Source organism: Vipera berus, assembly GCF_964194415.1.
Source record: "Vipera berus genome assembly, chromosome: 4".
Lineage (NCBI taxonomy): Eukaryota > Metazoa > Chordata > Lepidosauria > Squamata > Viperidae > Vipera > Vipera berus.
The window spans coordinates 22,352,419-22,371,043 of NC_138206.1; the positions used below are offsets into that span (position 1 = coordinate 22,352,419).

At 37.8% G+C, this 18,625-nt stretch overlaps 1 protein-coding gene across 1 annotated transcript in view; it reads right to left on the minus strand.

Moving 5' to 3' along the window:
• The window catches only part of SPATA13 (spermatogenesis associated 13), a 100,205-nt gene extending 81,845 nt beyond the window's left edge, over nt 1-18,360 (minus strand). Inside the window, exon 1 of the mRNA XM_081327178.1 lies at nt 18,088-18,360. The gene's annotated coding sequence lies outside the window, so the exon portion shown is untranslated. The remainder of the gene's footprint in view (nt 1-18,087) is intronic.
• Nucleotides 18,361-18,625: the final 265 nt, after the last annotated feature.

The following is an 18,625-nucleotide window of genomic DNA, read 5'->3' on the forward strand; positions in this document are numbered from 1 at the left end:
TAGAAAGAAACTTCTCAGTTATTTTATAAACAAAAGAAACATAATGATTCTTGGGGGTCTTAAAAGTGCATTACCTGTAAAAACACTTTTCAGGTAGAAAAGACCATCTCATCCTTTCATTTATAACAGAGTAAGTGCGGACGCCATCTTTCCAAATCCGCCTCACACAAGAATTCTTGACTTAACATGTCTCTCTTGCACATTCAACACAAGAACAAGAGATGAACCAAAGCAATGCTTGGCGTCTCTTTACCATTTGGGGTAATTTCACGTCAGATAAAAGTCCTAGATAAAAGGCTTTTATTCTCATATAGTGAGAAACTCTTAGTGGGTTTGAAGAAACTAATCTGTTCACAGAATATACTGAAAGCCTTCCTACGTTTCCCACAGAAAGAACAAAATATAGCAAAGTTAAAACAGTAAAAAAAGGACTATTGTATTAGATGACTTGAGAATCTTAACAGTATCAAGCCAAGAAAATGTAGCTCTTTGTATTTAAAGGAATTAGATTTTTTTTTAAAAATTAAATTTTTAATCTGGGTTATGAAATAAACATTTTCAACTATGCATACTATAATTTGACAAGCGCATTTATAGCCTCTGTTCACAATCTTTTACTATGTAACAATATTTTAATGTCCTATTAAATCTATGTTTTGCAAAGAAATCACATTTAATCATTATATTAGCAGCAATATATATTTCCAGAAATTATTACACCTAATTATAGAAGTAGGCGGAAATAGAGAAGATTTTATATGTTAAAAAAAGGTTTTCGGCTTTTTAGGATGAAATCCAGAAAATCACTATACCTTATTGATATATAAATTTTAATATTCTAGAGGAAAAGCAGTTGTGACCTATTTAAATTCTTATTTGCATTAATGTCTAACACAAAGCCTCCAACTTTTCTTTTTAGTAAATAAAAATTAGTAATCCAATTTACCCTGCAGTACTTATGTTAAACAAGTAACAAATAACCCAATTGTACTAACACGGCTCAATAGCATACTGACAAATTGTTTCACAATAACTGTATGTGTTTCCTAGAACTCATAATCAATACTATCAACTTTTTGTGTGGTATAAGGTGAACATTTAAAGTAACAGAAAAATTCAGCAGGTAAAGCTTTTTTTCTACAAGCTGAGAAAAACATCTTGGATTTCTGTTTATATTTTTAATTGCCCCAAACAGAGTAATAATACATACTATAAGTATTTACTTCTACCTACTACTCTTGTACCAATTATCATAGAGATTAGATATGTGGTTTTGGCAAGTGTCATCCTTCAAATTCTGTTTTAATTAATGATGTTAATTTCACTAATCTACTAAACCTGATTTATATTAACTTCTGTCACTCCAAAAAAGAGTGGACTGATTAAAATAATTTGCTTTCCATGAGATTCAAAATGGAAACTAATAGTTACTCTAATCTTATACCAAACATATTTGGTAAGCCTTTCTTTTTTTAACTGAAAGAGTTCTTTGTTTATATAAACCTCCACCTACCTCCCAGTTTTTCTTTAAAATAATATCTCCATAAGCCTAACTTCCTGCAGAGGGAAAGGATGGCTTGCCAGATTAGTCTATTCTATCACCCTTTAATTTACTTTAATTTGCTATTATACCTCTTGTCCAAATTTTGTTTTAACAGTTCTGTTTACTTATGGAAAAAGCACTAGATGCATTCTTGGTAAATACAATCATCTGATACAGTTCATTCTGTATTCATTCAAAAGCATATCCTACATATAGCATGGTTGTAAATTTGCAATGAGGATAACTGATTTTAATCACATATAATGCTCTGCATATACAGTAGTGGCCAAAATTGTGGAAACCTTTTGGGAAAAATATTTTTGAGGTTTGATGGCTAATAACACCACTTTTTTTGGAGTAGTACCATAAAATTATATATCAATGGAAAGATAATTTAATCAAGAATGTAATGCAACAAAGTTTGTTCAATTATCTGTACTGTATTCTATGAAAAGTTATAGCCAAATAACCAGAAAAAGGAAGCACAACTTGCTTAGGTTGATGTCAGGTAGCTTTCCTTCATCTGATTGTAGCCAATGAGCATGAGTGTTTAGAGAGCCAATCAGGTGTCATCTTGTTTTGGCAAAGAGCCAATCAGATCACAGTAGTATTCAGTTATTGATGTCATGTACTGAAGCTGAGAGGAGGACATTTGTCAGTGTGTTATGTGATCGCTATCAAGTTGATTGGTTTTTTTTGTGTTCTTTCATTTAGTGAGCTTGTAAAACGTAATAAAATTAAAGTAATGGTGCAAAAGGCTGACTGGTTTCCCAGAAAGCGATGTAAAATAGTATTATTTAGTGAACAGGGCTTCAATTATAAAGAAATTAGAAGAAAAATTGGTGGAAACTTAATCAAAGGTGGCATTTCTACTGTACACTTTTCCCAAAAGGCTTCCACAATTTTGGCCACTAGTGTACTGTAAGCACTTCAATGGGACCAAAAGGATTATTTTATTGTAACCTCACAAAATGATCTGAGGCATTAGTGAAATAATGAAATTCTTAGAACCTCTGGCTGAGAAGTTCTGGGAGTTGAAACCCACGCATCATAAAGTTGCCAACACTGGACTAAATCCATTCAAAAATTTCCAAGCATGACTTTATATTTGACTACTATTTTCTTCAGTTCACATGAATCCCTATGCTTCCCTAAACCAGTGCCCACAATGTTTGGGATTATAGGCACCATAACTTCCAGATAATAATGAAAGTTATAATTTAAGACAGCTGAGGGCACATTATGTATACCTTTCACTCCTTCAGTTGTACAAAGTTCATGAGTTGGTGTTATGAAATGAACCTTTATTGTCAAAGTACAACTATGTGTACATTGAGATTAGCTCAGCCTCCCTTTGTGCTCCCACCCCCCAACACACAGTGACAACAAACCCTCCATCTTACTACACCATGTGAACCAACTACACCACACACCGGCTTCCCAAGTCAATTCTGCATAAAATTCACAAAAGGTATTTCTCATTCAAAAGCCTAACAGCCCACGGATAAAAGCTGTTTTTCAGCCTGTTGGTGCGGCTGGCTATACTCCTATATCTCCTACCCGATGGTAGGAGAGTAAAGAGATACCGTCCAGGGTGTGAGTCATGCACATCAGCAAGAGAAAGTAGACGTTCTAAGAATCAGGACACTGAGGCTCAAGTCTTCCTTCGACAGTCACTAAATCCCCTTGGGCCATAATTTTCTCAGCCCAATCTACTATGGTTTTGTTGTGGGAAAAATAGAGAAGTACTTTGTATGTCCCATTGAAATTCTAGATATATAAATTAACAAACAAAACAAATCTAAAACTATCAAAAAGACTGGAGCTCTTTCCCTACAAAGAAAGATAACGGTTCTTTGATAGCATAATATTATCATTTTAAAAAATGATAGATGTAGAGGTGCAGAGCAGTAATTTCCTGACCTTGACAACTTTCAGTTTGTATGGACCGACTTGCAAACTTCTCAGTAAATCGCCACTGTGGCTATCCAGACATGTGGAAGTCATCAAAGTTTGGGAACCAGTGTTTTAGAGAAAAAGGACAGTGAACTGAACTCAGCTGAAGAGCTAATGTTTTCTACCCTATGGCTAGCTGGATATATGTAAGTACATTGTCAAGGTTCCGATCAATATGACCAAATAAATCAGAACTCTAAGGCAGGAAAGTTCCTAAAAGAACATGCTTATTGGATACATAATATCAGCATGTTCAAAAGTGAAACCAGATCTAAATTTTCCCTCCAAGAATCAAATATAATGTAACAATTCTCACCCCTCTGTTCATACTACCCAATAAAACACTTGGCGGGTTTTCTGACTTAACGATCCTCCTTCTGAACGATTCTAGATAATTTTAAATATAGTTTAGCAAAACATTAACATCTTTAAACTTTAATCGCACCAAGAATTGGATTCACCATAGTGACAATATTTAACCAGTAAGAAATTACAAGTGGATGTGTGAGGAAGATTATTTTAATTTGTTTGCTCTATAGAGATCCTGGGTGATTGTCGATTTCATTGGACAAGGAAATGATCTTAGCAAAGGCTAAAAGAGATACTCTTAATACCTAGATCATGTATCTAATACTGGGACAAACACAAGATCCAAAGTAAAACTCCTTGCGTACATTGTGTCTCAGATTATTTCATTGTTTGTGTTTATCACAGAAGCCTTGAAATCTAGGGCAGTGCAGTCCCCCAGCCCCAGGCCTGGGAGTGGAGACCACTTGCACCAAAGGATGAGAGGATTAGGGCCTGAGATCAAATTCAGGAACCCAGGCAAGGAGTCCTAGCAGGCAACAGGACAGCCAGCATACAGATTTGTCTTTATAGTCCAATTTAACATTCAAGCACTCATTTCCTAGAATAGTAGCAGCAGAGCTCTTTGCCAACCCCACCCCTTGCTTTGGCATCAATATTGCTGTAAGTCTTGAAACCTGGGAGGGCAGATTTCTGAAAAGGGAACATCTCCACCCTCATCCAAGCCGGTTTCAGTAATAATAGACTAAGTCTCTTTATTCATTTACTATAGGATTTTATTCTAGGCAGACATGGTAAGGCTAAGGTCATTAGTGAATTGGCCACCAGGACCCTTTCAGAGTCAGAAATAAGAACAGCATAAATTATTGCCTGGACTCCCCCATCGTATTTATCTTGGCCAGTCCCTGCTGGGATTGGCTCACCCTCTTTATCTGGGCGGACTTCCCTCCCCAGCACATCCATCAATCCCCCACCTCGTCTCAAGACTACCTACAATTCACCCACATGCTTGGGAGACCAGCAATATTATTGTCCTCAGGTTGGCCTTTCTTTACCAACCTGTCCCATACAATCTGGTGGCAAATCAATCTCTAGAACTACTTTTACTGGTTCTAGAAAAGTGCTTCATCCAGCTCACTGTCTCTCTCCTGGCATGCCACCCATGCTTCCCTGGGATCAGACTTCTCCCTTGCCCTTTGGGATCCTTTCTTGGATGCTGTTGTGGGACAGCTGTCCCAATGGGATATCAGCATGCCTCAAAATCTCTTGGTCCATTCCACAGCATATTGAGTCTTTCATAGCAGGACTCAGTCAATCAGATACCCACCTTCTAAGCCCTGCCAATTCTCTTTGCACTTCACCAAACATTTATCAGCATTTTCACAGAGTCTCTAATGGTTCACTGGGTGGAAAAGAGATCAGGAGCCTCTCTTCCAGCTCTTTCCAACTTCTACCAACCTCTTCAAGCTCTGTTGCTGCCAGTGATCCTGATTTCCTTCTCTTGATTTTCCTGTCAGGGAGCATTTTGCTCCATTGAGCAGCCACTCCTTTAAAAAAAAAAGGCAGCAAATCTCTCATGAAAACTAAGGAATGGGACTTCGGTCAGGAAAAGGACAGGGATACCTTTGCTAGAATGATTAATTCAGCTTGAAAATAATAATAAGAACAACAATAATAATAATATTTTACCACTTTACACTCAAGATTTCAGAGCTGTTATGTTTTAAGAGGCTTTTAAAACAATTTTAAAGTTGATTTTCCCCCCCCCTTCAGCACCTTCTTGCTGTCAAATTATTTTAGTTGGAGGTGAGAATAACCTATTTGTTTGTTTGGATTCTGATTAAGACTGTAATAAACTGAAAGAGCTGCATGGCATGGGTCCGGATTACCTACGGCAACACCTGCGGCCGGCGTCAACTTCCCTCCGTCCAGTGCGCTCCCACAGAGAGGGCCTCCTCAGGGTGCCTCCGATCAAAGAATGCCGATTGGTGGCCCCCAGGGGGAGAGCGTTCTCTGTGGGCGCGCCAGACCTATGGAACCGCTTGCCGGTTGAGCTCCGGATGGCCCCCAACCTCCGCTCCTTCCGGCGCGACTTAAAAACATATCTATTCGAGCAGTTCTGACCTGGTCTGATGGGTTAGGGTTGGGGTTTTAATATGTTTTAACACTGTTTTAAACTGGGCTAAATATTTAATCGTTTTTTAATTTTTGTATTCTGCTTTTTTATATTTATTGCCCTGTACACCGCCCTGAGTCCTTCGGGAGAAGGGCGGTATAAAAATATAATTAAATTAAAATTAAATTAAAATTAAATGATGATAGGCAACCACTGAAAAGACCAACCTTTACAACTTACGAGTCTGCCATCAGTAGCCTCTAGTGTTGTGTTTCTCAACCTCATCCCTGGAAAATTCTAGGAATTAAAATCCACAAATCTTCAAGCTGATAAGATTGAGAAAAGCTGTTCTAATGTCTTTGTGTGTATGTGTTCCTGAGTGTGTGTATAAATAGACAAACACAATCTTCCTCTTTCAATGCATGGTTTGTTGAATTTTTGTGGGGGGTGATAAGGTAACAGTTCTGAAAGCTCCTCCTGAAGCTGTTGATAATGTTCATCTTGCTGCTAATTCTGACCGAATAACATCCTTTATCGTCATCCCATCTAAACTTCATTTAATTGCCCAAATTGATGAAAGATAAACACTCACGGTATGTTCTGGGAATATCTAAGCATGCCTAAAATGCTAACTTAAGGCTTTTATAGGCAGCCTTGCTTTCAGACAATAAACTAAGCTATGAACTCTTCTACTCCTGTCATATATCAGAATTTCTTTAATTAAAAAAGACCTGTAATAATAAGATATTTTCAATCCATTCATGTAACAACAACCACCTGTTGAAATGTAAGCTTTCGGCTCCTTTGACACAAATAGAGCAGCAGACAGGGCCATTTACACCACAAGAGATTATCCACCATTCTGGGGACTTCCCTTGTTCACAAGGCTTCCTATCTGCTCTATGACCCTGAGAAGCTAATTTTCAGATTATTTAGATTATAGTATAGCTTCTGAGATCTTCCTGCAAAAAGATTAGTTTCAGGTGTACTTTTTGGGTTTACAGAATGCTTTTTGAAGAATTGGTTAAAAATGGGAAATTCTCAAAGAACCTCAAAGGAGCAAAATATAAATTGTCTCTTTATTTAATTAGAAAAAACTGTCACTACATGTAATAAAGAAAATTACTCAGTTGCCTTTATGTATATTTTTCTTTAAGGGAACCACACAAAATAGTGGGCTATAACATCTATTTAATACAGTTTCCAAAGGAAGAACTGTGTTAGTAGTAATAAAAAGAACAATCTTGTGGTTCCTTAAAGACTCTGTTAAAATTAAACACCTATTAAACTATTAAGCTCCATGAAAGTTACAGTATAATGAATTAGTTTATGTTTTACTTTTTAAAGAAAACAATGAAGCTGCTTCTTACTGTGTTTTCTACCGTTTTTTCAGATTTTATCATCCCAACTGCCTAGTTGTTGTTGTTTGGGCTGGTAACACACTTCCCTACATACAACTAGGCTTCAGCCATAAAATTCCTTAGGAGCTTATGGGATACCCAGGTCACTTTCCTGTAATTAAAGATGGTTGGAAGCTGATACTTTGTTCTTTAGCATTTTGAATTATCATGTTAATTTTGTTTTAATGAAAAGAATCAAGAAACTTACAAATAAAGTGTTTTGGCATAAAGTCCCAAAGCGGTAACCATGGGCAACTCACTGGCTATCCTTGCATCAGAGGATGGAGGATTTTGACCACAGGGCAGCTCCATCAAAGTTACAAAGGGGAAAACCATATTTTGGAGAATATGGCCATAGCGTGGGCTAACCATGTAATTATTTTCAGTAAAAATAAACTAGTCTGTTGTCAATGATCAGTTTACCTCCAAATTCACTTTGAAACTAGAAAAAAAATCAAATATTTGCAGCATAGTCTTTTGCACGTCTATTCAAATCCTGCTAAAGGTGCCCACAAGAGTATTTCCAGCTAAACATAAATGGAACAGCAACCATGATAGCTACTTTCACTGTACCTTCCTGAATAAAAATGTTCTGACAAAAGTACAATGAGAAATTTCACCTTCTGCTTAAGTATTAATTGAAAACAATTTATCTTTGTCTGTGTGGATGAGGGTAAAGATATGCAAAGTTTCAGTTTATGCTGCAGAAACTGGTACAAAGGGTACCAATCTTTTTTTGCATTCTGTATTCACTATCAGGACCCAAAATCTTCCAAAGTCATAAAGGACATTTTTATAATGTGCTTGTTTAATGCTTAATTCCATCTCGTATAAATTCTGCTTAGATGCTTGGCATTATATAAGCATTTTCAATATGTATTTAAAAGTTTATATAAACTCTACTTCTACAATTAGTCACAATTGCTTGTAAGCTAGTATGCCATTCAGTGGAAACTACAAATACTCTATGGCATTTGGTTTCTCATTGGTAACCATCCTCCCAATCCCTCCCCAGCCCTCAGGAACTAATTAAACTAATAGCCATATAATGATTTACTTGATAAATATTACTACCTTATGTCATGGTATTGGTAGACTATAAAAGCTAAAATGGTCTTTTCACTAATTATATCATCATAGAAAGGAAGGCTAATTGTGTTTTCTATCAAAATTCAGAGATCAGTTTGCAGATTCCCCATTATTCAATTACTACTGAAATTGAGAATCAAGTCATATATAGTGCAACAGACCTGTTTATTATTTGTAGTATGTTTCCTATGTGAATACCAAGTATGAATCAGAGATATGTATCCATAGTCCAAATTATTAGTGGACAGTGGTCAAGATTTCAAACAACTACAGGTAGTCCTTGACTTACAACCACAATGGAGCCCAACATTTCTGTTACTAAGCGAGTTAGTTGTTAGGTAAATTTTGACCCATTTTATGACCTTCCTTGCCATAGCTGTTAAGTGAAACACTGCCGCTGTCTAGTTAGTAACATAGTAGTTAAGTGAATCTGGCTTCCCCATTGACTTTGCTTGTCAGAAGGTTGCCAAAGGTGATCATATGACCTTGGGGCAGGGAAACCGTCATAAATATTGTCAGTTGCCAAGCATTCAAACTTTGATCATGTGACCTTGGGGTTGCTGCAGTGGTTGCAAGTGCAAAAAATGATGTCACTTTTTTCAGTGCTGTTGTTACTTTGATGAACTGCTATACATGGAGAACTATATGTATTTCCTAACAAATGAGCTAATGCTGGCTGATTTCAACAAAATAAAATAAAATAGGGGAAGGCCTAGTTTATTCTTGAATGGGAGTCTGCTAGAAAATCCAAGACTGTAGGCTACACTGAAATAAAATAAACATCCTGAAAAAAGGCAAGAACAAGCTATTGCCCAGAAAATATAAAGATGTGTTCATGTTGTCATCAGCAGTGAGGCTCAATTCAAAAGAGTTTTGTCTTTTGGGCATGGCTTCTCTGTTTACTGCTTCATGAGGTCACCAGAAAGCTGTGACTCAGGTAAGGATTCTTTGTTCACCTGTCCAGCTGAATGAAATAATGTGGTATCTTGCAGAGGCCATCCTTCCTAAGATTTGGGGATATGAGTAGGAGAAGCCAAAAACTTAGCTTATGTTCATGTTCTCAGTTTCTCCTTTTTTATGTATCCATCTGGGATACTATTGATATGGTGATAGAACAGCTGGCATCATTTGACAATTCAAGCAAGCTACTAAGCAAGAAATGATGTTGTGGGAAATGATAAAGAATTAACTCCTACAATCAAGCAATTAAGTCCTAGAGATGTAAGCAATCAATAAAGCACTATGTATCTTGTATTCCATTTCCATCAATGATAACCTAGAGAATTCAATAAATCTACAAGCATGGAGACACTGCAGGTCAATGATTGTTATAAATTGTGATTTTGCCTGCACTTGTTTTCCATCTCCTATTGGTGATAACCTTGCTACAGTCACTGCAATGTTATTCAATATATATACAGATAGACCTCAACTTACAATCGATCATTTGATGACTGCATTTATGACAGCCATAAAACTAGTGCTTTATGGCTTGTAAAGCACATTGGCCATCATGAATGGTTGTGCCACCGCCCCCCCCATCTCGTGACTGCATAATGGACACCTGACAACAGCTCACCTTTATGACAAGTTGAGTATTCTGTAGTCATGTGACCACAATTTGCAACTTTTTTTCCAGCAAAAGCTCCCATTCCAATGAATGGATTTGCATTTACAACCATCATATTAACTTAACAACTACCACAAAGATCAGGTCATGTGGGCTCCTTAACTTACAACTGCAATGACTTACAATCAGATTTCCAGTTCCAACTGTGGTCATAAATCGAGAACAACTGGTATATTTAAAATGTTGTTCCTCTATGGTATATTTGATAAGAGAATTGTCCCTCTCTTGCCTGCATTTGTGCTAAAAAAATGCTTAGTACAGGGCAATGCAATGAGTTTAGAGTCAAAACAGACTGCTAGGAAATGAGAATACAACATGAAAAGTTACTCCAATTCTGCACCATGTAACATATGCAACATTCCATTCATGCAGAATTGCAGAAAATGTGAATTATATAAGCAGTTTTATGAAATTAGTATTATAATTATAGTGATGAACTCGTTCCTTCCTTACAGCATAACTTTTAGCATGGCAAAGCATTCTTGCAAATTATGCTTGCTTTTTCCATCATAATTTGGCATTGCTCACCAGCAGGAACAACTACTGGCAGATAACACAGCACTTGCTGTACTCCATAGACCATCTGTTCCAATCTGCATTTCATTAGCACTCATACATACTTGTAACTGGCATACCAGTGAATGACAGGCAGTCTTTTTAACTGTGATGGAGCTCTGGCTAAAGCAAGCTCTTTTTAAAAAAAAATGGATTTCAGTTGTAGTATTTTTGTGGAACAAGACGTATGACAATATTCTGTATATATTTTAATGCAAATCTACATTATAATTTAGGATTTAAAAGTAAAGACATTTTTTTAACCAAAGCAGTTTTAGTTCATGTGTGTCCAGTCTTTTAAGCAATAATCCAATGCCATTTTCCTGGTAGCAAGTCTCATTTGGGAATTATTCCTGCTCATATACAGATGTTTGTGCTGATAGTTATTGGTCATAACTGAGCCTGACTTCTGAATATACAATAATATAGAACCTCTTAAAAACCATTATGTGTTTGTATTTGCATTGCTATGTGATGTATTGTGTAAATGAAAAGAATTCTCGCTTGAATTTGGTTAAAATTCTAAATTGGTTAGAATGTGAAAAAGGAAGTTAGAAATTAAACACCCTTTCCCCCCCCCCAACAGTTTGTTTTTCTTTTTTTTTCTTTTAACATTTATAAATCACAAGAAACGACAATAGAGTGGAGACTTTCGTTTTTGGTATTAAGCTCAAAAATTTAAACTTTTCTAATATTATCAATTAATTCAATGCATTTTGCAACTGTTTACCAATGCTATACTTATTAATTGTATGGCTTAGCCAATCTTATGTTCATTAACATTTTAGGAATCATATTTTAACACTGATGTAAACTTTTATGCCGCCCACTCAATTGAAGTGCTAGTACTGATATACCTTTAAATGCTACACAGGATTTTTTTTTATATGGTTCACCTGTTATAAGCAACTCTTTTGTACTCTGCATGTAAAAGCTATTCATAATTATACAAAAACATATGGCAATCCCCCATCAACAAAGGACTGCATAAGAGTCTGTTCTTATAAAGGTAATGAACCTGTCACATTATACATAGTATCTGATTCAGCATGAAATATAATAATAATGTGTGTGTGATTATATGCTTGACTCCACTGAAATTCTGATGCCCAGCTGCGTCAGGTATTTTGCTGAGAATTAAATTGGACTTTGCTGCTTTTTAATAACATTTTAATGGCTCAAGCTGTGTATTTCTTGCTCCTTATAGTGATTTTAAAGGTCGCTAGCAGTAAAAAAATTTGTCTTTATAAAACAAAGATCTTGTATGCAGTTGTTTCTAGCCCATCTTTTAGACTTATACAAAACAGATGTCTGTTCCACTAATAACCAAAGCTTTAACTGCTTTCTACATTTCAGAGTTCTTTATCCATTAAGACTGGCCATAAGGATAATTTTAAACAGACTGTATCAGCTCTTATGCTCCTGAAGTGGCTCTTCAGATAGGGTTGCCTAAGCCTGGGCAACCTCTGATCTGCAGCAAAAACTCTGTATTTCCTTGCTGTTTTATCAAAACTTTCATTTCCAAAGATATGATAGTGGGTAATGACCTCTTTCATTTTACATGTATTCTTGACTTACAGCAGTTTGTTTATTGGTCATTCAAAGTTACAACAGTTTTGAAAAAAGTGACTTATCAATTGTTTTTCACACTTATGACTTTTCCAGCATCCCATGGTCACATGATCAAAATTCAGAACTTGGCATCCGACTCATATTTATGACAATTGCAGCATCCCAGATCACGTGATCACCTTTTGCAATCTTGTGATGAGCAAACTCAATGGTAAAGCCAGATTGACTTCACAATGTGTCAATAACTCAACAACTCCAGTGATTCATTTAACAACTATGACAAGAAAAGTCGTAAAATGGGGCAAAACTCCCTTAAGAAATTTGTCACTTAGCAACAGAAAATTTGGGCTCAGTTATGGTCATAAGAACTACCTGTATTGCAGGAGAATCACCAGTGGCCTCTTTTAAGGAAATCTATCTGCATCAGTCTTTTAGTGGCAGATCTGAGGCCTCAGTGCAAATGGCAACATCATCAGGTAAAAGAAAAATGAGAGGGAGCAGAAAGCATTTGCATTTGCCCAGGTTCGCCTGGTACGCCAGTTGCGCCCCTTTCTGGACCGAGATGCCCTACGTACAGTCACCCACGCACTCATTACCTCCCGTATAGATTACTGCAATGCTCTCTACATGGGGCTGCCCTTGAAGACCACCCGGAAGCTTCAGCTAGTGCAGAGTGCGGCCGCACGGGTAGTGATGGGAGCACCCCGATACTCCCATATTACACCCCTCCTGCGTGAGCTGCATTGGTTACCGGTTGTCCTCTGGGTGAGATTTAAGGTGCTGGTACTTACCTTTAAAGCCCTACATGGCTTAGGCCCAGGATACTTGCAGGACCATCTGCTGCCGGGAACGACTTCCCATCGCCCAGTACGCTCACACAGAGAAGGCCTCCTCAGGGTACCGTCGGCTAGACAATGTCGGCTGGCGACCCCCAGGGGGAGGGCCTTCTCTGTGGGAGCGCCAGCCCTATGGAACCAGCTCCCCCCTGAGCTTCGGATGGCCCCAGATCTCCAGTCCTTTCGCCGTGGCCTCCAAACACTCCTTTTCCACCTGGCTGACCTGGACTGACAGGGATTTTAATTATGTTTTTAATTTTTAACTCTAATTTTTAATTTATTTTTATTTTTATTTATTCTACAAGGGCCTTTAATTTTAATTTTTTATTTTAACTTCTGTATTTATTGTACGTTATTGTTTTTAGCCGCCCTGAGTCCTTCGGGAGATAGGGCGGCATATAAGTCCCAATAATAAATAAAATAAATAAATAAATACAGTAACTGAATGCAATTAATATGATTGTTTTTGATAATTTAACAGGGAAACACACACACTTATAAGGATTCCATCCACTTCCACTCTAATGATTGCCAGATTAAAACAAATTATAAAGTATGTGGGCAAAATAATTTAGAAAACCAGAGTAAATTCAAATGTGTACAATACCCATATAACAGAATAATAGTGTTGGAAGGAACCTTGGAGGTCTTCTAGTCCAATATATGCAAAGGCTGAATTTGCATAGCAAGGTTACTATATTAATCCATTTTCTGGATTCAAGCAATAGACTGAAGCATAAACTAATTTGAAGCTGGATTTACAAAACCTTCCAAAACACAAACCAAATCTAACTAGGATTAGAAATACTGTATACCAAAGTTAGCAAATGCAAATATACTGTAGGTATTTGAATTTTAAATGACCCCAGTTAAGTTTTTCATGCAAATATGCAAGCCATAAACATAACCTAGCAGATATATTAATATACAGTTTTACATATATAAAGAATTCCAAGACCATGAATTCCAGTTCCACCTTAGGCACAAAAACTATGGGTGACTTTGACTCAATCACGCTCTCTGAGCCCTAGGAAGGTGGCAATCGCAAACCGCTTCTGAAATCTTGCCAAGAAAACTACACACACGTGTACACACACACACACACACACACACACACACACACACACACACACACACACACACACCTTTCTAGCAGCCTGGAAGAAGAAAAAAGAAAACTGCAAATAATAAATATCCATTTTATAATATATATCCAGTACTGTCTGTGATATCTGTACATATAAGTAGAAACTGCCAAGTGCATCCAGGAATTGGGGTTGTTCTTATGTTGATGTCAGATGCCAGACTTACTGATGCTTTAGGACTGAGGATCTGATTAGTTAGCTGAATGACTATGAATCTCCAAAATACACGCAAAAATAATGTGAGGTGTTTCTAGATGTGTACACAAAAGGCAATTCCTAACATTAATTCCACTCATCCAACCATTTAAACCGGGTATCAGAAAAATCGTATCTTTCCAGATGTTGGAGTCAAACTTCCTGATTCCTCATTATTAACCAAATTGCCTTAAGTTAGTGAAAGTTAATGTTCAACAATCTGCCAAAATGCCCCTCGTGCCCATCATTACATGTCAGACAGAAAAACGAAGAACAGCCCATGTAGCACAGAGCCAGGTGAGGTTCTTAAAATGATTGTTTCTTTAAAACATCCTTTTGAAAATCATTGTAAAATATTATATGCGAGCCGCTTAGACCGGGGTAGGCAACCTCGGCTCTTTTATGACTCATGGACTTCAACTCCCAGAATTCCTGAGTCAGCTATGCTGATTCAGGAATTCTGGGAGTTGAAGTCCATGAGTCATAAAAGAGCCACCGTTGCCTACCCCTGGCTTAGACAATCCCTAATGGAATGGCATGAAAGAAATGTTCTAACAAATAAACAAAAATAGGCCCCAAATGACTGAACAGATTATGGTGGATAATTAGGATAGTAGCAAATAACAGTCTCTCTTGCTTCCTATTTTTATTAAAGATTATACTCAAGAGGCAGTTAGTTAGGAATGTATATAGATGGTTAGTACAGCTATGCATAATTACAGATCTAGGTATTTAGTTTCAAATATAACATTGGTTATTTAAATGTACCCCCGTAAGCTAAACTGTGCCGCTGTGCTTATGTACTGATAAAGCGGGGAAGAAACTCTAATTTACCTTTCACTTAGTAAATAGAAAGACGTGTCACAATGGTAGATATTGGGACCTTCACACACACACACACCCCGCTAGAAAAGTGTTCTGTAATAGAAAATCAAAGTGCAAAAAATACAGTGTCCTTTTATGTACCCTCCCTCCCACAGCATGAATATCTGAATGAATTTGGGGGCACATATAATTTTTTTTAAAAAATGGCCCAGAACAAATAAGAAAGGTGCTGGCAATTTTTTCAGAATCAGATAAAATGAGTAAAACAACATAGGTCAATGCGTAATATAAGGAAGGTGACAAGTCTTTGACATTGTGAGCTGTGGAACAATGATTAGAAGCTGGGTTTAAGTAGAAAACTAAATTGCACAATATGTATTTGGAAAATCTAAATAAATGGGATGCATCACAGTTCCCCAAAAGCTGATTTTTGCATAACATGTACTGATCAAGGAATAACTTAAGGAAGATTTCTCCAATCCTAGCAATCCAGAGACTTCAACTCTTGCAAAATTGACTGATTCGGCGACTCTAATTCTGATTCTTGCTCCACAAAGCTCTTTTGATTGAAGTTTTGGGAATTATGTTCCCAACACATCCTGAAAGTGCTAGGCTGGAGAAGGACGACCTTAAATCTAGCTGACCTTGGCAGATTTGCTGAAGTTAAAGTTTCACATGGGTAAACTATTTCTGACTGTTTTCTGCCCAGTGTACCTAGCACCAAACAAAGTTTTCTTTATGGCTGTGTCTCATATCAGCTATCTATTAGTGGAACTGCCAGGTTTTCTATTAATGTCCTTCATGGTCACTCTTTTGCTATCTTTTTTTTTTTGTTAAAAGGATCATGCATCCATGTTGGCAGAAAGCAGCAGAGAAAGGTTCTTTCAGCCTTATGCCTCATTTTAGAAAATAAAAATGTGTCTTTTACCAGTTGGATCAGAATTGGATGTAAAAAATGCGGGCAAGAGCTGCCACGTTTCCCATTTCAAGAGCTGATGGAGGACATTGGTTTATTTAATTCGTATTCTGATTTTATTATTTTTACAAACAGCTCAAGGCAGTTACGCATTGATCTATCTAGCATCTATTTTCCCACAACCACAATCCATCGGGTGATCTCTTCCATTTGGCGACTGGAGGAAGTAGCCACTGATTATGGATTTGAAGATTAATATCTTCAGGTTCCTGGTCATCTTCTGTAACTTGAATGTAGTAAGTAATTAACTTACATGCATTCTTCACGCCCACCCAGACTTGCTATGTGGCCTAGGAAGCCTGGACAAGCACACAAAAGGAAATTACTGTTGTATAAGGTACAGAATTTATTTTGAATGTATGAACATCAGAGGCATATGCCCTCTTCAGATTCTACAGTGAGTCTTTCTCATATTCAGATTGCATCCACCCTGCTCAAATATAGTAGCTGAAAAAGAGAAAGATGATGATTCAAACATTTCAGAAGGAACAAACAGGCGGGTGGGAGGATTTAAGGTCACGGAAGGAAGAATGTTCAGTCTGTCAAACACTTTGAAGCTTAGCAGCAACAGATGCTTTGACACGATTTCTTACGTTACCCTCCCTCACAATTCCATCAACCTGTTCTCTATTGGACTAAAACACAATTTAATACCAACAAAATATCCAAACCTCAGAAGAAGACCACTACATAAATCAGTCTTTGCCTAACATGCACCTGATCCTTTTTTAAAGAGAGAAAATAATAATTGAATATGGGTACAAAATATATATAATAAACATTTGCAGTAACACAAAAATCATTATTCTGTACAATTAGTTTGGGAATATCCACAAGCTGTTTCTGCTGTTTCCTTCACTTTCCTTCCCATTAAAGTGTACTTCTAATATTAGCCTTTGATGATAATAGTTTACAAGAGGCACCCCAATCCTTAAAAAATGCATTAATTAAACACTCTTATTGCCCGTTAAAATGGAGGGGGGAAACTATGAAAGAAAGACAATGAATTCCTAATTGAGTTGCTGGTTGAGAATAATAGGATGGTTGTAACTCTTAAAGTTTTATGGCGGCTATTTTTTCCAATCAGATCATTTAGGAAATAAAATGGTTCCATTCACCTTATTATTTTTTGAAACTGGTTTCTTAAGAGACTTTCTTGCCGCATTTGTATGCATAGGCAGAAGATTTGTATCTATCCTGGCTTAATAATGTATGTGTCTGATCATCTGGGTGGTACCCAAACAAGCACAAATTCACACACCCATATTCCAAGGACTCTGTTAGGAAATTTGGAAGGTTGAATTAGACTAAGAATCAGGGATCAAACTTAAATCATTGAATCTCCAGATGCTGGGCATTGCTGCAATGCAAATCCATTTCAGTCTGCTAGCTCCTGGTTCTGTTTACAGATGCTTAAATTGATTTTACAGAATAGACCACCACCCCTATCTCCCACCCACATACAATATTTTCTACCAGATTTGTTTTATTAGGCACTTCCAAATCTGCTTTGCATGGGTGATTGGATGGCTCCAGCTCTTTTACATTTTCAATCTTCACTTCCCCAGACGAACTCCTTGGATGCAATTCCCATTCATTCCAGCCCTTTGGCAATGTTGGCTGGGGAGAGTGGGAGCTGCCACCCAACAGATTTGAAAGGAGTCTGTCTGGGGGAAGGCTGTAAAATTGCACATTTAGATCGCCTTAACCTTCTTAACAAACGTCATATACACCCCCAAAGTGCTTTCTTCCACCACTGCCTCGCTTTTCCACAGGAGTGTGTTTCAGTGTGGGGTGTGTGATTGACAACGCTGCAAGGTGCCTTCTGGGTTGCTGTTACCACCTCCCAGAAGTTCTATTACCCATAAAAAAGGAAAAGAAGGCAGGGGAGGGGTCGAGAGTCAGAGGCCCATTTGCGGGACATACCAAGCCAACAGTCTCACCTGTCTCCTTTCCGGTCCGCAGGAGGTAGTCAGGGGCACGTGGAAATCCTTCCCCCCCGAGAGGAAACCGATTCAAAACTATCCTATCCCTCCTCGCCTGGCAAGTTAAAAAGTTCCCGCGTTTCCAGCAAAACACCCCGGTCCGGTTTGCGGGTGTTATTAGGATTAAGGTCTAAGCCGGGATCTCGGCTTCGCTTGGCTTTTGACCGCTCGACTCTCCAGATGGATTCGGAGCGGCCGGTCCTCCGCCCTCTTTTTCAGGAGCAACCTCTCCTACCAATCCGTTGCTCCGAAGCCAACCTCTCCTCTCCCTTTCCCTTCCAGCCTGCCTCGCCTCCTTTCCTCTCTCTCTCTCTCTCTCCCCGCAGTACTGTAGGAGGCGAGCTTGGAAATTAATGTCAATGCACGAAACGAACACGTTTCTTTCTTTTTCTTGCCTTGTTTTTGTTCTCAATCTCTCTGGACACGCCTGTTCTCCCCCCCCCCCCGCGCGCGCTTCTCCTCTTCAAGAAGAAAATAGATCTTACATTTTTTAAGT